General features: G+C 47.3%; 1 long non-coding RNA gene across 1 annotated transcript in view; it reads right to left on the reverse strand.

Annotated features, from left to right (window-relative positions):
• Positions 1-1,050: 1,050 nt before the first annotated feature.
• The window catches only part of LOC127460901 (uncharacterized), a 35,814-nt gene continuing 11,511 nt past the window's right edge, over positions 1,051-25,353 (reverse strand). Inside the window, exons 2-3 of the long non-coding RNA XR_007899902.1 lie at positions 15,760-15,931; positions 1,051-1,329 (exon numbers count right to left, since the gene is read on the reverse strand). This is a non-coding gene — a long non-coding RNA (uncharacterized LOC127460901). The remainder of the gene's footprint in view (positions 1,330-15,759; positions 15,932-25,353) is intronic.

The raw sequence follows: 25,353 nt of genomic DNA on the forward strand, positions 1-25,353 counted from the left end.
TTGAATGTTTTCACACATAATACATTTTGAGAACTTAAAGAACTCCCTTTGACTGTGTCTTTCAACCCCAACAGTGCTACAGATCAACCAGCAGTAGGCAATTTTGAACCAAGACAGGCTGGCAGCTACAGTAACAGCTCCAGCTGGTGGAAGTTGGTGAAAGTTTTGGTTTATTTTGTGCTAAGCTTTCTGCCAAGACATTTCACACACTGCAAGTGTGTATTTTCTCTTACATTTCTGAGAGCCTCCAAGTGTTCCTGCAAATAGCTTCAGAAATTTATTCCAAATTCAAACTGCTTCAATTTCTGCACATCCAAACCTCTGCACTGAGCTGCTCTGGGTGCCTTTCCCAGCTGTCCCTCGGGGCAGAGAACGCAGAGTCCCACAGCCCTGGGCACTCACACACACAAGGCAACACCCCACTCCCACCCCGAGGGTCACATGAGGGCAGCACCAACTGGAGATATTGCCCTGCTGCTTTATGCCCTACCTGGGGCATGGGTCTGTCAACATCCCTGTGTAAGCCAGACTTGATCTGAAGTGTTGTGATCATTAATTATTGCAGTTCAAGCAGCGTTTGGATCCACAAGTGAAACACATTCTGGCTAAAGGCAGAACAGACATAACTGGGACCAGGGAAAGCAGCTTCTGTCAACCACAGCACGCCCTCGTCACTATTGCCCCATGCCATGCCAAAGCCCAGCCTGGCACAGCCCAGTGCCAAAGGCCTCAGCTCCCGAGAGCCAGGCCCTGGCACCCCATAACCACACCAACAAGAGCAGGGCCCTGGCACCCCATAACCACACCAATGAGAGCAGGGCCCTGGCACCCCATAACCACACCAACGAGAGCAGGGCCCTGGCACCCCATAACCACACCAACAACAGCAGGGCCCTGGCACCCCATAACCACACCAATGAGAGCAGGGCCCTCACTGGTGTGCTAATGCATCAACCCATAACCACACCAAGGTCAGACCAGGACAATGGCAAAGGGCTGAGAGCTCCAGAGCCCACAGAGCACCTCCCAAGTCACAGGACTCACCCAGAGCCCTCTCCAGCCTACCTGGTGCTGTTTTCTGGCCAGGAGGGGTCCCCAGGGGTGCTGCTGCTCACAGCCCTTCGCTGGCCGGCTCTCTCCTCCAAACAGGACATGGCCCCAGCTGCTGAGAACACCCAGGCGGGGTGTCCAGTGCTCCTCTCCTCTCGTCCTTCAGCTTAGAAGGGCCCCTTGCAGTTCTCCCTGATTTCTCAGAGATGTCCTCCTCTCTCCAAGATGGGAAGTCCAAGGGGTTTCCATCCTCTTCCACAACTGCTTGGCTCAGTCACTCTGGAAAGCAAAAATCAACATCATGAGACTTGTGTGCAACAGAACAGCCAAGCAGTTTTTACCATAAAGAGTGAAAGTACTGCAAAAGTTTGCTCTGACAATTGTCATGTTCAACCCAAGTAAATTGCTCTCTGATCCTTTTTAATGGAATTTTTTTCCTTCTATTTCATGGATATTTTCAAAAGTTCCAAAATAAATGTAGGCATAAATAGCTGTAATCAGAAAGTATTCAGTCTATTTACCTGGAAACACTGCTTGGGGATTTAATAAGGTAACTACTTGTCTACGGTGTACCAAAATACTTAATTTCCTGATCAAAGCTTTTTAGTACTTATTAAAGTTTTAGTTTGTACTTAACTTCCTTATTTTGAAAAGCTTTCTCAGTCTCTTTCTGTGGTGTAGCATCACCCCAGTGATCCCACACTCCACACAGAGCTGACAGGACCAGACGCAGTGCTCAGCTGTATAATTCAAGATAATCTCTTTCCACCCTATACATCTCTTTTTACTGTGGAACCACTCTGGGATACAAGCCTCAGATCAGATTGGTTATTTGGATAAAAAAGGGTTTTTTTGTCACGTCTTTCAAAGGGGAATGGAGTGTTCCAGGATGCACTAGTTTTAGGCTACTGTGAAAATGGGATCCACAGTGAGGGCCAAATGCAAGCTCACTTTCTGAATGCTTATAAAATTTTGGATACCCAGGCTCAGAGCACAAGTCCCAGTTCTATACAGAAGCTGCTTTCAGCTCAAAGGAAATAAGAATTCCTGGAAAACCAAAGACTAGCTGATTTTCTTTATAAAACCTGAAAAGTCTTTGGACAACAGACTTACATGATCTACACTTTGACCATCTAGAAATAACCTCCTCTTGCTCCCTGTCTCCTACCTTCCACTCACCCATTTCCCATAAAGTTCGTTTCCAGACACAATTGATTTGAATACTCAGATTATTCTGTTAAAATTGCTGACTTTGTACTTGGGACCCTGAGCCAGATTGGGACAATCCCCTCAGGTCCCTTCTCCAGCTAATTTGTAGCAATTTTTGTTGAGACAAGGAGTCACGGTCTGTAAAAGGCTTGCTGTCAGCCTCTCATAAAACCCCAGCACCCTGTCAGAGGAGGGACGGAGCCTGGGAAGAAAGTTTCAGCAGCAATCAGCTGGTTTCCAGATGGGTGGCCTTCTACACCCTGTCCAATCCCACAGGCCCGATAAACCAGCCCTGATTTTGCACTTTAAAAAAACAAAGATACAAACCCTCCTCTACTCTCAGCTAGGGTTTTATAAACATGCTCCCAGCCTCTGTGTCAAATTTATTAGGAAGAAATTCATTCTGCCACCTCTCCTTGCTTGCATGTGGCCAGCCCCTTCTGCTCCAGTTTCTCACTTTTACGTGGGGTGGAGAGACTTGCATCGTGATTTACATCCTTCGGGGTTGTTTTCCCATCAGAAACAAAGAAGGGGGCAAACAAGTCAGAAAGTTGAGGGATTGGCCTCCAAGGTATAAAACCACCCACATCAGGCAGTGTTTGTTCTCAGTCTGGCATAAATTCTCCTGTTCTGTCCTCTCTGCCTTACCAAACCAAGAGAGCTCACGACTGAGGATGTGAAGGTTGATCAGCAGTGCCTGCAGTCAGAGAGTGGCACAATTCCAACCAGGTGAGCATCCTGCCTCTGGAACAGCACTGCCACAGTGCTGCTGCTCCGGGGGCTGGCTCTGCCTCACACACACTGCACTCACCTGCACCTACACATCCTGATCAGTTCCCTCCTAGGCAGGGAAATCTCCACCAGCCTCTAGACAAGTATTTATTCGGCTGTTATGTCTGTCTGTCTATATTAACTGTGACATGCATAATTTTCCCTGTATTTAGCCCAAATTCCCCTTTTACTTTCAGCTCATTACTCTTACTGGCCTCGCTGACTCCAGCAGTGCAAAGATTTCCCACCTGGCATTACCCTGAAGGGAGCCAGAGGTGGCTGTTGTGGGTGCTGTGCCTGGCAGAGGTGTCAGAGCCAATATTCAGGCTTTGGACTTTCCTTATGAAGCTGTAACTTTGAAGCCAACATTGTTTTTCTCTAGTCTCAGTCCATAAACATTACTACTTCTGCACAGGAACCATTAGGACTGTTCTCTCAGCTGTCCCACCAGGATGGCAACTCTGATTAGAACTTGCTCAGAGACCCTCAAGAAGTGCAAAAATAGAAAACATAATCATAGGGGGAGACTGCCTGTCTTCACAAAGAATGAGTAAATGTCATATTTAATCAAGAGGTAGGACTAAATTTTTGAGCATCATATATGTCTGCTCACTAAAACACATAATTATGGGTGATCCTGGAATCTGAGTATGTACACTTTGCTTTTGTTCTGAAGAAATTAGCAGAAATTATGCTGAGGAACAGACTTAATTGTAAATATGTGATAATGGTACCACTGATCCCTTCGAGCTCTCTGAGAGATTCACTGTGTGTATGGCTAAGAATGGGGAAGAATGATCTAGCTGACAGTGTTTAAATATGGGTTTTTTTAAAGAAAAACTCTTAAAAAGGTCCCTTACCAAAGATTCATAACGATGTCATGGTGTGAGAAGGAACAACCTCTTGCAGATTAGTAACTGGTTAAAAGAAAAGAAAGTAATTTTTTATAGCAGGACAGGGTTGCTAAGATGCTGTTCCAAAGACCTGTCCTGGCATCCATCCTGTGCAACTCATCCATAACAATGTGGGAAAGGGGTGATTAGGAAAATGACGTTTGCAGTCGATTCCCAAATCATTCAAAGTTGTCAAATCTGAAGCTGAGGGTGATGAGGTATAGCAAGATCTCAACTAACTGACTGTCATGGTATGGAAATGCCAGACTGAATTACATTTCAATAACTAGAAAGTAATGCACATGTGGAGAAACCCAAACTCCACAAACCCCTTCACATGTCTGGGTTAGGTGTTACCACTGGCAAAAGTCCCAGGGATAGAACAGTGAAGACATCAACTCAGTACTTGTACTTGGTCAAAAAAGCCCTTATAATGTTAGAAATGGCTAGGAAATGAACAGAGAACAGAATAGAAAACTTCCTTATGCATGGACAGAGGCCTTGACCACTTAGCTTTGTCTCTGTAATGCAAGGTTGCTCTATGGTAGCCACAGGTCACACCTTCAGCAGGAGACATGGATAACCCCCATCACTCCTCTGCTATATCCATTAGAAAAAATCCAGATTTGCTTGCCATGACTTGCAGCCCCTGAAGGTTATGACCAGCTTCCCACAGACATCAGCACAGCCAGAATTTCACCCTCAGAAAGGACCAAACCTTAAACTGAAACAACACATCCCACAAACAATTACAGCATTTTCCATCACCACAAAACTCATCAGCCTCAGCAGCACTGACAATCTTTGTTAGAACAAGGACCTTTCAGTGGGAGCCTGCAGCAACCTAAGGGTGTAGGATCAGGGTTATTACTATGTTTTTAGAGGTATAAAATTCCCTCATTAGGTGCACTGAAAACGAGAGCTCCTTTGCAAAGGAATAACGCTTCACATCCACTATTAATCAGCTTTCACTGCTGAGGGTCGGGACAGCCACCAAAAGCTGTTACCAATCTTCCCTGCGAAGCTCTGCCCATCTGCAGCATGTGGCACAGATTTTAGAAGTACAGTAGACTCGAGTTTTCCAGGGAGCAGCCATCACTCCTGTGCTCCCTCTAGAGTGACTACTGGAAGCCAAAAGCATTTAGGCAAAGCTAGATAAAATCAGCAGCACCCAATGTGGGTTCTTTCTGGTTTCCTGCAAGTAAACAGACATGTTTACAAGGGGCTGTACATTCACATCAATCATAAGGTGACTTTGTTTACAGTAGAGGAATTTCCTGCAGGCTTTTGCTGTCCTGGTTTCTTTCTCTTTGTATTTACTTTTGTTCAAATGCAATTTAAAAAAAGCCATAGGTACTTCAGCTCAATTCAAAACGTGACACACTGAAATCTGAAGCAGGCTATAATTCATGCCCAGATTTAGTTGTTCTTTTTCTTGTTTGTTTGTTTAAGCTAACACACGCCTCTGCATTAAAAAGCCACTTTTCTCTACCCATCCTATTCATCTACACCTGGAAGAAGGCAGCTTTGATTTGTCTCCCTATAAAGAACTGCTTTTCTCATCAAACTTACAAAACAGCAGAAGCCCACCTGACATAGGGATTGGGCTTTTACTTCAGGCATCTAAGAGACAGATTCCTCAGAGGAATTAAAGTCAAAGTGGTAGTGAATGCAACTGAAAGACTGGCATTAATATCAGCTGAGAAGCCAGGATTAAGGACTTCTGCTGCTATGAAACAGAGTGAACTATTTCTTCACCCCAACTGAATAAAAATTTACTTCAGTGGGGATTTAATTTGAAAAAACACTGCAGAATTTGGTTGCAAAATTCAGAACTTGGACAGGGAACTGTGATTCAATAGCAAGCTCCTCGTTTTCTATGAAAGAAGTCCCAGAATATCTGTATTGGAGGTCTTTGTACTCACCCACAAATGAATACAGCCTAATCCGAATAGAAGGAGCTGCACGGTCACTTCTGCATGACACAGAGCTAATGTGCTGCAGTGAGCCATGGGGCCGGAGGGAACCTGCACTCCTCATCTTCCCTTGTCTGCTCTGCTCTCTCCCTAAAAGCCCAGCTGCACTCTGGAAGCAGGCCTGCTTCTCCCAACACAAGGAGACAGTGAAGCACTCGGCAACGACAGCAAAGATTCTTGTCTGCAGAGCTCCAGCCAAACGGGCACAGGGGCTCTGCCAGGCTGGCAGCCAGCTGCCACTGCTGTGCTCCTCTCTGGGCTGAGGCACACACACAGTCACTGCTGTGCTCCTCTCTGGGCTGAGGCACACACACAGCCACTGCTGTGCTCCTCTCTGGGCTCAGGCACACACACAGTCACTGCTGTGCTCCTCTCTGGGCTGAGGCATACACACAGTCACTGCTGTGCTCCTCTCTGGGCTCAGGCACACACACAGCCACTGCTGTGCTCCTCTCTGGGCTCAGGCACACACACAGTCACTGCTGTGCTCCTCTCTGGGCTGAGGCATACACACAGTCACTGCTGTGCTCCTCTCTGGGCTCAGGCACACACACAGTCACTGCTGTGCTCCTCTCTGGGCTGAGGCATACACACAGTCACTGCTGTGCTCCTCTCTGGGCTCAGGCACACACACAGTCACTGCTGTGCTCCTCTCTGGGCTCAGGCACACACACAGCCACTGCTGTGCTCCTCTCTGGGCTCAGGCACACACACAGTCACTGCTGTGCTCCTCTCTGGGCTCAGGTACACACACTCTGATAAACAGCCAGGAACCAGAGGGTCACTGCTCCTTAAGCTATGGGTACAGATAAGAAGGAAGTGCAGCCCTCGGGCACACAGGGCACACATCTTACCACTGTGATGGCACAGATCTCAGAGTGCTCCCTCAGCCCTGGCAGTGCTCACTCCAGCCCTCACTGCCTGAGCTCTCTGCTCTCCACTGCTGCATGGTGGGACCACATGTTAGGTTACTCTGCTGGATGATCCCTGAGAGCAAGTGAGCTTTAAGAGGTTAAACAGCCTCAGGAAAAGGCACTCCTTTAACACACAGGCTTTAGGAGCCAAGGCCTGTATAACCCACACAGTCTACAAAAGATAGATGAGCAAGAATCTGAAGAGCAGAGCCAGACATCTGCCAAGAAGAAAGTAGACTGGTATTTCTGAGTGGCAGAAGAGGGAAGTATCCCCCCTGTTTCTACTGGGAAGATCATCTGCAGAAATGGGAGCAGGGCCCACATGAGTATAAGACTTTTGGAATTTCTTTCCAGTAGCTTCCAATGCACAAGCCATGATTCAGTATAAAAATCAGCCTCGTACAGGCTCTCTTTGTTAGCATCTGTTAGCAAGAATGTCAGCTAATCAATACATTTTTATTGCCAGATACCTACAGGGCTGGAAGAGACACTATTTCTGACATTGTTTTAAGTGTTCTTCTTACACCTCATATTCCTGGAAGCAGTTTTCCTTCACCTTGTGTGGCATCATTACTCATCTTCACCGACGCTTATCTACCTCCCCAAATCTGTGAAAGGCCATCCAGAGAGCTGTGTCCCTCTGCACAGCCCACCAAACTCATGCAGCTCACCATCTCCTCCCCAGCACTCCATGCTGCCACACTGTCACCTGCTGCTGGGTCTGGATTTGGCACTTCATGGTGGTGGGGACCCTTGTAGTTGACTTGCAGTGTCCCCACGGAGCAGTTTCCCTGCTGTAGGTGATGAGAGGGAACAGCCAGGACTTGGCAATACACAAGAAAAATCCTCCCAGTCCTGTAATCCAACTTACAAGCACTTCCTGGTAGCACAGTTGTGTGTCGCAGGTGAACAGAGCCACGAGCCACATCTGTTAGCAGCCCTCGCTGCAGCCCCAGACTCCTGCACAGCTATTTGGCACCCTGGAGAATACATGTCAGCAAGCCTGGAGCTGCCTCCTGGAAACCTCCCAGCCTCTCTGCTCTCCAGACAGACACCTCTTCTCCCTTCCCAGGGATCTGTGGGTTTCTCTCCCATACTCTGGCAGAGCCCTGGGTTCTGCAGTGCTTTGTGCTTTTGAGGAATGCTGGCTGCACACACACAGGGCACATAAACCTGCACGTGGGGCCAAGCCCAAGTGCCTTTTTGGACCACAACAGCTGCTTCCCAGAAGGATGCACAGCACGGAGAGCAGGGCAGCCTGACCTGCCTGGGGAGCCCTGTAAGCGCTGCCTGCCTGACCTCGTGGCTTTTGGCCAGTCCCTCATCTCTCAGGGTCCTGTCCTGCACCTCAGCTATGAGCTGTCTGAAACAGCACCACTCAGGCACAAGCTCCAAGCTACAGCTCTGCTTTTCAGATTTCCTTCGGCATTATGGCCAAGTCCCAGTCTTTGTGAACCTGTGTCCCAGCCTGGCCGTGGCGATTCCACCTTCAGCGAGGAAAACCAGGCAGTGCTGTGACACCGTGGGGGGAGCAGAAGGAGACAGCAACTAAAGTCTTTCAAAGATGTCCATCTCCAGTGTCCCAAGAGTAAGATCTTCCCACATGCTGGTAAAACCAAGCACCCATCATGCTGTGTCACTTTGCATTAATGCACTTCACTTCATAAATAAGAGTATATTGGTGTATGGGCCAGGGGGAACCCAGGATTGCAAAATATAGTCAGCAGAGTAAGTACCAAGTATAGAGGATATACCAGCTCCAGGTTACTGTCTGTAGGGAGTAAAATTAAGGTAAAATTCTTCTACTCTCATTTCCAATCAATTGAATAAGGCAATATCATTGAAAGGAATGGGGACACAGCCAACAGTACCTTGCACACTTTGGGAAACACATCAACATCAACAGTATCTTGGTATAACATATTTAAGAGAATTATTTTAATTCTGAATACTGTCTTGCCTCAGGACCAGTTTCTATTTGTCCCAAGACATGTTGAAACAATAAAGAACATTTTCTCACCAAGCCCCTGCAAAAAATTTTCTCTTAAGGGTTTAAAAAATTGGCAAAAAGCCTTCTGCAAGAAAAATGGAAATACTCCTTGTTGCAAAATCACAGCCCAAAAAGTTCATACAGATATTAGTAACTTAGGAAAACTTACATGTTTAAAACAATCCAGACAAGTGACCACTCTAACTTCAGAAAGGGATAACGGCAAGCAAAACTTCTCAGCATAATGAGAAAACAGATGATTTCTGTAAATACTGAGCACTATACACTGATGAAGAATGTGCTGGACTTGATAGGCAGGTTGTGATACATTTGTTTAGCTGCAGGACAATGAAATTCTGGGGCTCTTAGGTGCTAATACAACTCAAAGGATCATTAAGTATTTTGAGGGTTTAGAAATAACCAGGACATCACAATGACCACCCAAGTGTTTGGTATTTGCCTTTACATTAACAACCCAATGGCTGGTCATCTAAATATACCTGAATGTACACAGAACTCAGGCAGCTGATCAAACAAGGAGCTGCTTTGCACCATGTCTGGCTGCACCTTTAAATTCTTTGAAGGAAACTGGTTGAATTATAAGAAAAGAAGCTTACTTCCTCTGGGTACCTCTTTAGAGCAGAATCTACCACACAGAAGATAGGAAATGTTTTAAGGCTCCTAAGTGTCCAGACATTGGACCAGATGACGCACTGTGGTCTCTTCCAACCTGACCAATTCTCTGGTTCTGTGATTCTGAGAGTGAGGAAAGAAAGTGCTGGTGGCCTGCTCACCTGGGAGCAGGGCTGTGATCCCTGGGCTCAGGAGGAAAACTGGAGAGGAGCAGGAGAAACCAGCCTAGGGTTCTTCTATGCCCCACATCCAGGCTGTCCTGCTGCCATGTAGACAAGCTGAGATGGCCCAAAGGTGCAGTGGAGAGCAATTCAGAGGCAGTGTTGGACTCCTGTGGGCAGGGACTGGTTACCCCAGCACAGAAAAGCACCACTGTGCTGTGCTGCCAACCACTGCTGGGATCCCTCCAGAGCTCTGCTTGCCCCGTGGGACTAAGGAACTGATGTTTCTGGGCATGCCATGCAATTCTCAGGGTGGCATGCCCTAGGGAGAGCACACAGCTGCAAATACACTCCTTCAGGGGGGAAACAGAACAGGAAAGTAGATCTCCACCTGAAAGCAAAAACCCTCCTGATAATAAGCTGTGACTGAAGTGAGATTCTCTTTATGCAAAGCCATGGGATATTCAAAACCAATCCAACTGTCCTTCATTTTGATCTTTACCAGGAATTATTAGCACCCCTCCAGGAGAAAATCCGCCTCCTGTATTCTGTTTCCAGCTGGCTCCAATTCACTCGTGTTCTAAATGTCCCACTGGATTCTTCTAGCATTTTATAAGGTGGCAGCTTAAATTCCTGTAATCCTTTGCCCCAGCTATGGCTATTTAGCATACAGTATGAAAAACAATATTTGGGAATGGGAGAGCCAAACTCTGAAAGTGCAGTCTCTGAATATCACTGCAGCTTCAGAAATGAGTCTGCAAATGTCCAGAGATTGGGCTGCTCTTGTGCAAACCAGGTCACTTAGCCACCAAATCTCCTGCTCTGATCACACCTGTTGGAGCTGGAAAGAGGTAGGGAGAAGGGGGACACGTAGAGCTATGAAAAGCCTCCATTTGCAACACTGCCAGTGTACATTTATCTTGAACATGTCTCAAGCAGGAGAAAGTCCAATGAAATAATCTCCTGTGTCTGCTCTGCTCAAGACATGGTAAAAAAGTGGCACAATTTCTCTTTCTTAATACAATCAAGGCTTTTGTCCCAAGAAAAGAGAGGATTCCCTGCTCTGTAAATGCTGCTTTCTAATAGCAGTTGGTTGACTAAAAGATGAGGGACTGATTTAAGACTAATTTGATGAAATCTGGTGCCTTTGTTTCTGTTGGTGCAGCTAAGAGGGCCTGGTAACTCACCTCTCCCCTCCTTAAGCATCCTGACAAGTGGGTTTTGAAACAGTTCTAGTCCCTCTGGAGAGGGGCCTTTTACAAGGGCATAGAGAGACAGAACAACTGGGAATGGCTTTAAAGTGAGAGAGGGCAGGTTTAGATTAGATAATAGGAAGCAATTCTTCCCTGTGAGGGTGGGGAGGCCCTGGCACAGGCTGCCCAGAGAAGCTGTGGCTGCCCCATCCCTGGAAGTGTCCAAGGCCAGGTTGGACAGGGCTTGGAGCAACCTGGGCTGGTGGAAGGTGTCCCTGCCCATGGCAGGGGGTTGGAAAAGGATGGGTTTTACAGTCCCTTCCAACCCAGACCATCCTATGACTCTGATACTAAATTAACTAACCTTGTCTCAATAATCTCTCCAAACTGGAGGGGAGTGAGAAGAGGGGGGCAGTTTAAGTCTGGATGGAGGTCCAGGTGTTACTTATTGAGTGTAATACAACACAGTGAAGAACTAGATAAAGCTAATAATGAAGTAATCACTAGTAACAAATCTGTCCTATACCCTAAGCAACGACCCATCACCTGCTACCAACAGCAGTCTAAAATCCTGCATATACACCCCTTCAGTGGGTTAGATTTTGATCTCTTCACTCAGTCATGCACAAACACTGTTGCCCCTGAAACTACCCTGTCCCAAAGGAAACCCCAGTTTTAAAGTGCAAGCCATGACTATCCCCACGGCTACTCTGATTCTCTGCAGCATTTGACATTACAGCCAAGGTCACTCTTTCACTAGCTAGTAAGGGATCTTCAGTGACCTATAAGTGCAAGTCTGTTACAAACCTGTAGGTCTTAAATGAGCTAAGAGCACATACCGTCTCCAACCTTTTAGGGCAAGCGTGAAGATGCCTCTTAGATCAGATCCTCAAGATAGCCTGGGGATACTGATGCATTCAGGTTTGAAATTCATGCCAAAACAACCCCAAATGAAAATGGTGTGAAAAAATCCAGTCTCAAGGTGTCTGGTTGGGAAATGACGGTGCTAAAATCATTTCAGTTATTTTGCTGGGAACACGGATTTTAAAAATGCAGGCTTATTTAAGGGGTGGGTGTGTTCACAGAAACACTCTGAATTACCAAACAGTAGAGAACTGGCACACGTTTCATGTAAGAAGAACCTGAAGCTTATCTCCATTTTCTGTTGCTGTTAGGAGTAACATGATACAATGTTCTTAAGGGACACATTTCCGTAAGTATCCTGATTGCACCTCCCCACTCCAGGGCATGGTTATTGCACCAGCAGCATTGTATGTGCAGTTCCACCCATCTGGGGGCAAAATCTGCACTTGCTATAATTGGAAGCAGAGTAGAAAGCCAGTTGGCATCTCCTTCCCCCACTGGATGCCCCGTTATAGCCCACAGTCACCAAGCACTAGACCAAACCTTTAACCAGTCACTCATCTTGACTCAAGTGTTTGTGAGGGTTCCCATTAGCCCATTTTCCTCTGTTTCACATCACCAGCATTTGAGCCATTAAACTGAACCAAGGAGATAGTCAAACATGACAGATCATCTCAGGATACTTTATATTTAGAAACTGGCCTCAGGCTACAACAGTTCCTGGGATTCCTCGCTCCCTTCAGACCCAAGTTTATAATGTGTCCCCCACAAATCACTCTGATTGCAAATTAGCATTGTATAGTCCCCAAAAGCCATAGAGAAGAATGAGGCTTCCATTGAGCCCAAACCCCCACAAATGTCAGGAAATGGAAGACATGACCCTAATAACACATAAAAATCCAGTCAAGAGTTGTTCTGGTCACTGGAAAGCTGTTTCTACAAATACTTAGGTTGCCCCCTATATATTTCATAATTAGTTGCTTGCCTTTATTTCACAAAATACTTTTGGTACACACTGGCTTCAAGGTTACCCTACTCTGATCTAACACGAGCTGGCAAAAGATAAACATGAGATACCCACAAGATAAATCCAGAGAGGAACACACTCCCCAGTAAAATCCTCCACTGCATCTGTTCCCTTCCCATGAACAACTGCTGCAAGCCCGTCCTCGTGCTCCAAGATATTTCTGTGTTTCACCCTCGGTGGGAAGCGCCGGGGCAGAGCAGTGCCGGTGCTGTGAGGAGCTCACAGCTGAACTGGGCGTGTGTGGGACGATCAGCTGCCAGCCCCAAGCCACATGGATTTGGTTACCTGCTGCCCCTGTGCAGCACAGCAATCAATATGAAGGGATTACACTAAGAGCATGAGTGGGGTTCAGTTTTCTCTAAGTGACCCAACCACATGCTCAACGTGTTTGTATGAGGAGATCAAGGGAAAGATCCATTAGACAATAAAGCAGCACAAGCCCACGTTCCTGTGGGCTGAAATCAAGGGCACATTTTCAAGCTCTGAGTAGGCTAAAGAAACCTGATGCCATCTGAAACAGCCCTCAGCCAGTGTGTGCTGGCTGGAGAGAAAATTCTCATTATCTTCTTATCCTGCTTCGTACCTTGCTGGGGCTTTGCAGTCTCAACAATAAAATAGCAAAGTAACATCCCTGAAAGAGAAAATGAAGTGCCACACCACGTTTTCTTTATGAAGTGCTTCATGTATTTGCCTCCAGTTGCTTTTTCATTGAAGCTAAGGGAGAGGCACAGCGAAATCAATCTGTGTCTGGAAAAGCTGATATGCTCCTTACTTGTTGTAACCTGAAGCCATTGCCCTCTTTTTTCTCTATTTTTTTTTTAATTGCTGGTACATATTTGAGACCTGAGCCAAAATGATATAAGAAGGAATCCTGTGGTGGCTTTGCTGATTCTTTGAACAGGTCCTTTGACAGCAGTAAACACCCGTGCTGACAGTATAGTATAAGGCAATTTCAAATCAGACCATAAAGCAGCAAAACCAGATGAGTGCTGAAAAAAAATTCCTAATGTAAGTGCACGTGGTGATCTACTAGTGCAGGGTAACCCCAGGGGCTCTGGTAACTCCTTCTGCTCAAGGAGGCTGCAGTGCTTTGAAAACACTCCTGAGCTAAACACTGCAGCACCCCACAGAAACAGGGGGGTGTCCATCTCAACCCAGCAGAGCAGTGTCTGCAGCCACCCCCGTGGGGCTGGGACTGATCCCAGCAGGAGCACAGGATGCTCACCCAGGGAGCCACTGGCAGCACTGGGACTGAGCCTGCAGCCACCAGCCTCGGCCCTAGCCAGGAACACAGACCTTCCTCCACCACCAAGGAGAAAACAGGCACAGTTCCACTGACAGGCTGCTCTGAGGACAAATGCTGTGCTCAACATCCACATTAGGCTGTGATGATAAGGGCTTCATAATTTCTATACTGAATGCACAAAAAAGATTAATAATGTATTTTCCTTTAATAAATATTTAAAGCATACTCACACAGTCATACTCAACTGCTCAATTTTATGATTTTGTTCCCAAACCCAGGACATTAAGATAGCACAACTTGGTGAGTTGTTTTTTCCTTTAAATTTGCCTCCTAATTTGTTAACCTTTAGTCTTGTTTTTAGGCTATTATTTTTTTCCTATGACAAGGAGGGTTAGAAACTGCCTTGGTTTTTGAAAGCTGAGATTCTCCCTTAATTACATGCATGGCTCTAGGAAATACACCAAATATCACATAACTTGGCATTATTTCCGTGTTTCATGTTCAAAGCACTTTGCAAAATTCAGTTAATGAATCCTGCTAGCACTGCTGTATTTGGAGTTAGTGAAAAATGATTGCTCTGAGCAGGACTTGGGACCCTGGCAAGGCTCCTTGGAGGATCAGGCCCTAAGCAAGGTTTCTCAGGGTCATTGGAGGACTCATAACTGAGATTACAGTTTTGGATTCCTCCTGTTCCAAAGACACACTTCTCTTACTAAAGATATTAGCATTCAAACAGAGCCTCATCCACTCTTGAGCATCTGTTTACACAGTCCAGGTAATGTTTGATTATTTTGTTACTGACCTACCTTTCTAGCCAGCCCTGCAGTAATAAATATATACAGCATCAATAAAAACAATGCATAAGAAAAGGTTTTTAAATTGAGATACCACACACTTCTGCAAGATCTGGAAAGCAGCAAAGCAAAAAATGGAAACTCATGTTTCCACACCTGCCTTTCTTCCTCATCCACTCACCCGAAATTTTAACAGAAGTGTTTATTTGGAGAAAGAAAAATTAAAAGCTAATAGATAAGAGATGCACTCTGGGGATTCAGAGGGCCCTGATCTAGGGACAGGGAAGGTCTCATTACACCTGGGGAGCCCTTTTTCCTTTCACTGCTAAATCCCACTCCTGGATGTCCCTTCTGGAAGGCTTTCTGAGGCTGGCAGTGTTTGCACTGCTTTGAAATGCAAGTCTCCCCGCTTTGTTTGTTTTTGAAATGGTTTGAAAGGGAGGAGCAGACGTCCTTGCCTACTAAAGCCCAGCTTTCCCAAAACACAAGCTGCTGCTCTTTGTTTGCTTCTCGTTAATTAGCTGTGTGTCTAATTAGTGACAGGTTCCCTTTGGCTTTCCTGAAACCAAAGCCGCTCCATGTCAGTAGAGGTCCATCAGGGGACTTGTCAGTGACCGAATGGTTTCCAGCTGCTGGGCCCTCCTCAGGAGCACACACACACTCACTCCACCAGGCACTGGGGACAGCCCTTTATCTGCACTGAAACCCTGATTTCAGGCAGCTCCAATCTGCAGTATCCTAGCCCACACCACATCCTAATTCACTGCAGGCGCAGTTTCCCAGGAGGAGAGAAAACGGGCACAGTCGCTAACTCTGCTCTTGTCCACTTCCCTTCCCAGTGTTCTGCTCTGACACTTTGGTCCAGATTCCCCTCAGTTACTGCAGTTCCACAGCACTTATTTCACTTGAGGGTGAAAACTCCTTCTCAGCTGCACAGAGCATCACTTGGCTTTCTGGGCACCCACCGTAGGATACTGTTATTGCAGTTTGTTTATTTAAACTGAGGTGAGCTTGGTCTGTTACCAGCTTTAAACTCACCTTTTTGGGAGCTCACTGAAAAATCCCTTCAGCTGTCCATGCTGGTGTGAGAAAGAGGAAGGACACAGACTTGCACCATCCCAGGGGACCGCTGAGACTGTTTCTCCCCCACGCACACGCTTCCGGCTCTTCTCTGCTCACTTCCCCCCTACGGGTTTCCATCAGCAGGTCCCTAAAGAGAGAGGAGTTTATTTAATTCCCTACTGATGTCAAGTCCTGTTGGTGCCAGAATGATTGATGGGCAAGCACCATGACTGACGGGAAGATGGGCTTTCAATTAGCTGTGTGGGCCGTTTGCCTCTCCCTGCCCTCGCTCCCCACAGTCCCTCTGGGGCAGTGCCCTCCTTGCAGGGTTTCTCTTTGGACCAGTGTTCTGTAATCCCTACCCTCTCTTATAATCAGCAGCACCATTTTACACAAACAGGGCTTATTTTAAACTGGGCAAAGCTGAACATGGAACTCTCTGTCTTGGACATTAGACCCCAAAGCCCATCAACCCCGGGCCACCAGAGAAGATATTTCTCCCAAGAAAGCCACAGGGTTCACAGCATTTGACTCAAAACCTCTCTGAAGCCCAGTGTCTGTGGTAAATGGCAGATGACAGCTCCAGGGAGTCATGGAGCCAGGACAAAAAGCCTAATCTTTACTGGTTTTGACTCCTACTTTGCAATAACCACTCTAAGGCTGGACTACACACACCAGCTGAGATTACTCCTATGAAACACCACCAAGTACCAAACAGATGAGAATTCACCCTATTTGGTTTCTGGAGAACATGCAATTTCTTAGCTCTTGCTCTCATTCCTGGTTAACAAATCCAACCCCTGGCACAGTCACTTCTGCAAACAGGATGGCATAAGAACATCAAAAGAGCATTTTCAATACCTCCCCTTGGCATTAACTTGAGCCTGTTAAATTGAAACACCTAAACCAGAGAGCTTCTGCAACTGTAATAAAATCAAGACAACCTTCAGCACTTAAAATGATGGTGGTTAAACAAAAGCAGACTTTTCTATATGGTCTTGCATTAAACTGTGACTTTAAAAATCACTCACAGGATCCCAATGTAGAGCGCTAAACTATGTATTAGTGAATCCATGGAGTCTCTCTCCCAGAGCAAGTATCCAAAGTACAATCTGCTCTGGAAGCACCATGTCCTGGGAGGTATTTACCTTGTAAAAGGCACTTGCTATAGCAGAATCTGACTCTCGCTTAGAAGTGAAACACAATTTTCACAACCGTAATATACTAGTCTTCCTTTCCAAGTTGATCTAGAAGTAATACAGTTTCCTAGAAATATTTTCCTGCAGCACCAAGAACAAACAGTATAATCTAAACATTGACTGCAGCCCAAAAGACTGAAACCAGTTTCCTGTGTCAGAGTTTTAGCAATAGCCAGATGTGGCTGAACAGCAGGTGCCAGCAGAAACCCTCAGCTCTGAGCTCACGTGCCCTTCACCAGCCAAGTCCAAAGCATGGAGCTCAGTTACTGTCTCACTCCCCACAGGACAATCCAGGCAGTGACAACCGTGTGGAGATGAGAGCACTCCGGGTGGTAATGAAGAACTACACTGCTGTGGGACAGTCACTCCAGCCCCAGCCCCAGCAGGCTGAGAGCTGCAGAGATGAGAGAGAGACTTGGCTGTGCTGCACTGAAGGTACGAGTATCTGAGCCCTGCTCTCCTCATCAAACAAAGCTGGTTTGAGGAACTTATACAACATTAAATCATGGCCAGAGAAACTTAATTCGCCTGTGATTGGTTCTCTGTGCCCTGTCCCTCCATCTGCAAACATGTTCCCGGTGTGACCCATTTCCAGCAGATCTACACAGACGACATTACAAAGCTCACCATTCCCAACTCACTGGCTCTATGTATTTCCAGCAGCACTGCTGTCTTCTGGAGTTTAAAAAGCATACTTAATTCATTTCTGGAAACACACATCTACAGTTTGTCCAGCATTTATATATAATCAACAAATTTGAGACAAACACTTCTGTAGGGCTGGTACAAAGATTCCTTACTTACACAAATTAAACAGCGTGCCAGTATCAATAGTGATTAAATACAATTACAAAATCATCTGTCATTTCCAGCAATGAGCCACATCTTCCTTCTTTTAGTCAGCCAACATTACTCAAAGTCAGTTACATTATGCTTGTACTGTTTGAGGAAGAACACTCCAGAAGACTGGAAAGAAATAGCCTCTAATAGAGATCCTTTCTCACATTTCCATGTGGAAAAAGAAACCTCAAGGTCTTCCAGCCTCTGTTGCTTTTCTAGTTCAAGCTAGAAAATGCCACAGTGCACAGAAATGAATGAAAAAGAAATCAAGCACCGGACAGATTTGGTTTGGAATTTAGATGACATGTATGAGCAGATGCATGAGCCTTTCCTGTATGACTCATTGCTCATCCTTGGTCAGCTACAATTAGGAAAGCAATAGAGGGAATTAAAATGGGACAGAAAACCACAAAGGAACAAAAGCTGAGACATCAGTCAGCCTAACCCCAATCTCAGTTACAGCACATGAACTTGGAGTAAGTTGCTAAAATCAGTGCCATTCTTTCAGACTTACATACAGGAAACAGAGCTTAGGAGGTAGTTTTGACAATAAATCAGAAGGTGCAGTATCATCATGAGTTTCACTGCAGCTGGTGCACTGTAGCACATGCCTCTGGCAGGGGGATGCCATAAACAACTGAGGCCTGACAGTCAGAACTGGTTTAGGCTCCGAAGGCTGGGCTGCTTGCTTTGGGTCACACACTGAGGGATGGCAGGGTTGTCTACACACTGCCTGCCAAGTAGGCTGAAATGAAAAAGGAATCTGGCTTCACTCTCCACTGTTCATCTGTTGGGAAAATAATGTGTAGGGGAAAAAAAGAAAATGTATTTCTTCTTAGCTTTCTATCAACTTCCCCTGCAATTACACATGGCTTAGATCTAGTGCAAAGGAGGGACCAGGGAGAAGGGAAAGAGGGTTGTCTTTGGAGAAGTAGCTTAGTTATGTGTTATGTGGAGCTAGATCCTACATTAAAAAGGCCATACAACCAGGAGTTCAGCAGGCCATGAAGGAAGTCAGAATTTGAGATGTAACAAAAACAAAAACAAAAAAGGAACGTCTTTTTAGATACCACATGTTTTTAAAACCAGGGCAAGAAGCCTAGAAGGAATGCCATTAGTGCCAGCCACTGCAGCACGTCTGGCTTCCAAGCTGCCCTTGCAGCACTGCGTGTTTTCATCTGTGTCTGTAGAAATGAGCAGTAAACAGTTCTAGCAGAGCTGTGATGATCAGATTTGGGATGGAGTTAGGAAAAGTCAAGTGCGGGCTAAGTAGGGAGTGCTCACAGAGTCAGTGCTAACTCTTAAATTGCTTGTCTCTTAATCTAATAGTTCACACAGGGAAATGCAGAAGAGCTGCACCCTGATCCGAGGGTGTGTTCCCCATAAAACACCTCCAAGATCACCCGGAGCACGAAGCAAAGGAGAGGCAGAAGGATCTGTCCCAGCCAGCAACACTTGTTTCAGCCACCAGCAGCAGAGCTGAGCGGGGCACAGGGCACCGTCACGTCTGTGCAGAGGATGGGATGCAGAGAACCCGTTTGTGGAAGCAGCCCCTGGAGCCATTTCCCCAGTCTGGCGGGCTAGAATGGGCAACCGGAGGGATGATGCAGCTGGGAGACGTTTCTATCCCAGTGCCGGAGAAGCTGCCCCAGCGCAGGGATGCCCGTTCTCCTCGCCGCTGCCCAGGGAGGCGGCACGGCAAGTGCATCCCGAGGACTGTCTCCAGGCTACCGGTGCCCTCTGCCGACCAGCGGGAGGAGCACGAGCCTGACGGGACAGCGGGGGGAGAAAGACCCCAGGCCTCTGCCAGCCTGAGTGGAGAGGCCTCAAACACAACGTACAGACCGTACCGTGGCATAGGAAGCTCCCTCCCTCTCCCCAGTCTGACCAGGTACCCCACACAGCCACAAATCTGCAGAGGGACAACATGGTCACTGTAAAATCGTGCACGTGCGATGACTGCAATGTCATTCTGAACCTCAGCATCCCTGCACTCCCGACCCCTCTCCAGCCAGACAAAAGTATTTAAAAAGTCACCAGGGTCTCTGGGTTTGTCTTCAGTGAACAGCCCCCTCAGCACGTACTGAAGTGCCTCAGCCCCTGCGGTCCTGCACCACAATGGGGCAGGGGAAGTGCAGCGGGGCCAGAAGCACTGTTTGTTATGAGTGAAAGAAGGGATTATGTGAGTGGGGCTAAACAAGTACCCTGAAGATTCAAGTGATGTCCAGAGACAGCTGAAAACAACCTGTACTGCAGCCACTCTGATGGGATAAGATAAAGGGGCTGATGGCTTAAAGAAAAGGGCTCATTGCACAGGAGAAATGGAGGGTAAATTGCTCTTTTTATTTCCTGCTCATGTCAGTTGGTGATGAATTAGGAACAGAGATCCCTGAGGAAGAGCTCCCATGGGCTGACCAGCAGGCTGAGGATTCGGGAGGTTGAGCTCTGCAGGACACATTGGGCTGCCTTGTCCAGCAGCACCCGCCACAGCTGCCTGTGGGCTCAGGGTTTGACTGCAGGGTGGGGAAGAGGCAGGAGCTGCCTGGGCACTGCTGGTGTGTCTGGCAGGACAGCTTCCCCCCAGGGCTGAGGAGAGAGGAAGAGGGGCTCTTTCCTAAAGTGTACCAGCCTTTGAGCTCTGGACCTTTCCTCTGGGGTAGGGAGAGGGCTGGTGCAGCAATATAGCAAGAACAACAGGCTCTACTCACTCTGGCCTGGCTGATCTCGACATTTTCTTTCACCATTCAGACAAAATCTAAGTCACAAAATTGGTTCTCATTTCTAGCCAAGCCCCTTTCTAACAGGGCTCCTCCAAAAAGCAGCATAAAGTAGTTTAAAACAAACAAACAAGGCACAACTTTACCACCAGGTTGTAGTGCAAATATAACCAAGACCAGAGGACATGGGGCACTTGCCAGATGTGCCTTCCTTCAGGACAGGGCTCAGTACCAAGCTTGTGCAAGACAAAGACAGTAACCCCCAAACTATACCTCTGAAGCCCAGAAATGAGATCACACATCCTACAGACGGAAAAGCTTACTGGGATTGCACTCAGATTTTTAAAAGAGTTCACGCGTTCAAAGCTTTTCTGCTTTTTCTGGCTCTATCAGCTTATCTGAAAAAGGATATTGCCTCTCCCTAGAAAACCAGCCTTCCTTGCCAAGCTTTGGGATAGCATTATGTGGAAGGAAAGAGGTGGGCTAGGTGATCCTTTCTTCCATTGGGATGGAAGAAAATAGGGACATTCACCATTCAACAAGCTCACCTTTTTTGATTTCCACATGTGCAGCACATAGCTGCTCCACCCCATCTCAGCTGGAGTTACTGAACCAGCCACCAAGGAGTGGCTGGATGCTGGGAACGAAGACTTAGTACCTGCTCCACATGAGCCTGGGAAAGGAAGGAAGCCTTGAAGTTCCTTTGACAGCATCTTTACTCCCTTTGCTCTCCCTGGCACAAACCAAGCTAAAATGGCTCCTTCCCGGAGCAAGGAAGGGTCTCCCTGTGGAGGATATAGTGGCTGCACAGTACCATTTATACACACATGCTGTAAATAGCTGAAAGGAAAGAGAGGGGTATATGTGTCTGTGGCAGAGCCAGCCTAGCAAGAGAAGTTGCTGTAACTGTGCCCCTGGCCTATCAGGGGTTTTTACAGGACAGAAACACTGCTCTCTTAGCACAGCTTCAGCAGGGACAGCACGTGGGTTTCACACCCCACCAGCTCAGAAGAACAAGCACACTTGCTGGCAACCCTTCAGCTCCAGCCTGTCCCATACTCAACAGCTCAGGAGCACCCACAGCACAGGGAGTTGTACAAAACCCCACAGCCACAACACTGATTCCCACACAGGAAAGGTTGAATCAACCCCTCTAGACTGACATGCTACCCTCCACCTTACAACAGGTTTAGCTCTTGGCCACCCACAGCAGTATTACATCCTCCTTGTTTGTTAGAATGGCACTGGAGCCCTTTCCTGCCTTGGAGCCAGCTGACCTGGTGAGAGCCCTGCCTCCTCACCTGCAGTGCCTGTGCTCTGTGTGTAAACGTGCAGCACTGGCTGCACCCACACGTCAGGTGCCAAAGGAGAGCAGTGGCCTTGGCGTGTGCCCTGCAGGCCCAGGAGGTATGCACTGAAGGCACCAAAGGAGAGCAGTGGCCTTGGTGTGTGCCCTGCAGGCCCAGGAGGTATGCACTGAAGGCACCAAAGGTGAGCAGTGGCCTCGGCGTGTGCCCTGCAGGCCCAGGAGGTATGCACTGAAGGCACCAAAGGTGAGCAGTGGCCTCGGCGTGTGCCCTGCAGGCCCAGGAGGTATGCACTGAAGGCACCTGCTCTCAGGCTGTGGGAATGGCTCTGCAGGGCAGGCGATGACAGTCGCACTTACCCAGGGACTGCGGCACACACAGGCGCTTTAACCAAGGGGGCACCAAGGAAAAGCACCTCCTCTTGCTTAACCTCTGCCACCCACAGCAAGTTAAGGGTGTTTCCTGACCTAGAACAACCAGTGCTGGTGGCAAAAGCTTGGTTTGTTGTCACAGAGCAAAGGCCAGAGCTTGCAATAAACTGTGCTTTATAAAGCACTTTCCTGCGTGTTTTCCCTTTGGTGGCACTGCAGCATCTCCCCTTCCCAGGTGCCCTCTCCTGGACCAGACCTCAATTAACTCACAGCCTGAGGCTATAAATCAAGTCAATAAAAGGGGCTGTAAAATAAACACGAACAGGTCTTCCCCCTTCCATTCAAATGTACTGAAGTGGCAAAGCCTTTTTCCAAGTGGAGCTTAGACACCGTGTGCTTCACTGGCCTCACAAGAGGGGATCCAATGTGCTCACACTCTAACACAGGTGACCTGGTCACTGGGATGCAGGCAGCACTGAGAAGTGCCCCATGGCTTGGAGGTCAGCCTCAGGTCACTCATTCAGAGTTTCCATGGGGTGGACAGGTCTAATTTACAGCTCACAAGAGCTGGAAAAGATTTTAGAGATGGAGGTTAAATAAGCAATGTTGTTGGGTTTTATTAAAAGGCCAGGCCTACCAGAACATAAAAGCATACATTTCATCCAACAGACCTACCTGACACCTCAAATAAGGAAGAAAAGTAGATCTTCAGCCTCTGAGCCAAAATCTGCTCCAAGGGATGCCCATGAGGTCAGTAAAGTTGGCTGCGTGACACTATCAACACAAAGGACTAAATTCTGCTGTCAAAGCAGCAGCCATGAGAACTGGGACCTTTTCTAAAAATTTGTGGAGGAAGAGAACAGAGGATCTATAAACCATTGTTATTTGTAGTGCTCCAGTGTCTAAAGCTTCCAGCAGGAAACAGGGCCACAGCGTGTCAGGTGCTGTGAGCCACAGTGAGAGAAACACCCCCCTCTGACCCAGTGAACCCCTGTCAGCAAGTGGGGGTAAGGAGATAGAGCAAGGAGAGCAGGGCTTTAGCCTGGTTCTCCTGATCCACCCACGGCCCTGCATACCCTCACTGGGCAATGGAGCAGGATAACCCCTCCAAAGGAACAGGCTTTCAAAGTAAGATGACCCAGTTTAGGGAAAGTTCTGCCTTTCAACCAACTCTCCGTGCTGCCCAGCAGCACAGCAGCCTCACTCCATCTTGTCTACAGAAGAGAAACCAGCTTTACTACCCCGAATCACTGCCAGCTCCCTCCACGCTCCAGAGCCTGCATCAAGCCTTTTTATAGCCTTAAAAGTCATATGGAACCTTGAAAGCCATTAAACACCTTCCTGGGTCAAAACCAGCAAAGTAATAGTAACTCCCCAAATCTTTGCACTACCACGCCCTTTGGAAATTTTCCATCTCCCTTGTAGCTCGTAATCCAGTCCCAGGGAGTGTCTAACTCAGACACAGACTGCTTGCTAGGACCTAAATCCTCAGCACATTACCATAAGGAAATGGATGAGGCAACTGTAGCCTGTTTTCATTAGCAGAGGGTCTAAAGCCTGTTCAGAACTGAGCTGCTCCTTGCACTAGGGAGTGAGTAAGCACATGTGCTCACACTCGTAGTGGAACAAGAAGGGTTAAAATCTTTGAGTCTGTCCTTTTGTGGCCACTCTTTCTGTGCTGATTGTAGGTTTGCAAAGAAGTGTTCATTCAGAGAAGCAGGTGAGACATCTTTAGAGCCATGAGATGGATCAAAAGATATAGAAAAAAGGAGTTCAAGAGAGGAGGAAAAAGCTGAAGGAGACTGAAGCCTTCCTTCAGGTCTTTGTCCCTCCTCTATAGATGGGGAACTATGACAATGCTCCTGTAGTTTGTCCAGTTAATTATAGAACAATACCAGGACCGGGCTGTGATGGATTGGTGATTTACAAGATAGGAGTGTGAGAGCCAGAGAATGGTAATTACACGGCGCTTCCACACTGCCCATACAACTGCCTGTTTGACTAACACAAAGAATCCCTCAGATAAGCACCAGTGCCACACAGCCTGGGTAAACACCGGAGCTGGCCTTCACTCAGCCTCGAGGGGATGCCCCTTGTCCTGGAGAGGCACCAAGGGAGAAGGTGCAGCACTGCCAACTGCTCACCTTCACTGCAGGGCCTGGGTGCCCAGGACAGAGATAAGAATCACTGAAGCAAGGCCACAGACAGGGGACAATGGCCAGGCTTGGGCCACACAGCCATCCATCACTGGGGAGACAAAGCTGTTGTCAGCAGGGGCGGCCACATCCTCTAGGCATGTCACTTGTCAGGTGAGCTGGATGACAAACACGTCAAGGCTGACAAGGCCCTCCAGGGAGATGCCAAGGAAAGAAAGGCCATACAGGGATTGTTGCTACCCCACACCAGTGTGCCAGGAAAGACCACACTGCTCCACAGATTCCTTCCAGGTGACAAAAAGCATAAATCTCTTGATACTAGGTTTGATTTTTCTTAATTGAAAGATTTCTCCAGTAATTGAGGATGCAGCACTTTTCCTCGGCACAAGGGAGCATTGCAACTGCACAAATTAAAGCCCTTCACATATTCTGGCAAAAAAATCTAGGCTCAGAATACTCAGGGAAATTTTTTCCCTCTTTTCTTAATGACATGAGCCTTTCCCTAGTTAAGGTCTCTGCATACCCATACAAGAATCCCCACCTGCCTCCAGCTCAGCCTGTACATTCCAACTCCGTGGCTGGCAACTGTGACCCACTGTGCTCCAGGTACTCCCTCACACAATAGAGGAACATGGGAGAGCACTGACAGCTGGACAGAGGGGTTGCAAGGGGAGGGAGCTGTAAGGTGGTATACACATCTCCTTCACACTTCATGCACATCCCACATCATTACTTAAGGCTTGCCTGAGGAATAGGGTTTTTTGATGAGCCCCTTCAGTGATTACTTTTATTTCAGACTAACACAGTAGCTCAGTTTGACTCCATGACCCACTCGAGCTTAATTGCTCAACAGTCCCTTGCATGAGTACCTTCTATATATGTAGTTCCACCAAATCATCCACCTTGAGGGAACAAGCAAATTTCCATCAGGTCTGGCTTCCACATGAAAGTGATACAAGGAACAGCCTTTCCAAATTCAC

Source organism: Manacus candei, unplaced genomic scaffold, assembly GCF_025592945.1.
Source record: "Manacus candei isolate 608988 ecotype Guabito, Panama unplaced genomic scaffold, ASM2559294v1 h1tg000090l, whole genome shotgun sequence".
Taxonomy (NCBI): domain Eukaryota; kingdom Metazoa; phylum Chordata; class Aves; order Passeriformes; family Pipridae; genus Manacus; species Manacus candei.